Genomic DNA, 306 nt, shown 5'->3' on the forward strand with positions numbered 1-306 from the left:
GAAGAAGAAGAAGAAGAAGAAGAGGAACGAAGAAAAGTACGCAACGAAGACGTCTACCGGCGTCTCCTGCCGTCGGAAATCCTGGATCTTCGATCGAGTCGGGCAGACGATACGTCCGGACGAGCGGGCAAAGAGGGAGCGAGATAGGATAGGCAGAGAGAGCCTACCCCTCGGAGAGGAAAGTTTACCGGAAAGATATCCGGGAAGTTGGAAGGCAGGAGCCAGCGACTCGCGTCTCTCTACCCCCACCACGCCGTCCCCGATGTCTCAGCAGAGTCGTCCTCGGCTTCTGCGCTGTCGCGGCAG

The sequence above is a fragment of the Apis dorsata genome, unplaced genomic scaffold, assembly GCF_000469605.1.
Source record: "Apis dorsata unplaced genomic scaffold, Apis dorsata 1.3 scaffold_125, whole genome shotgun sequence".
Lineage (NCBI taxonomy): Eukaryota > Metazoa > Arthropoda > Insecta > Hymenoptera > Apidae > Apis > Apis dorsata.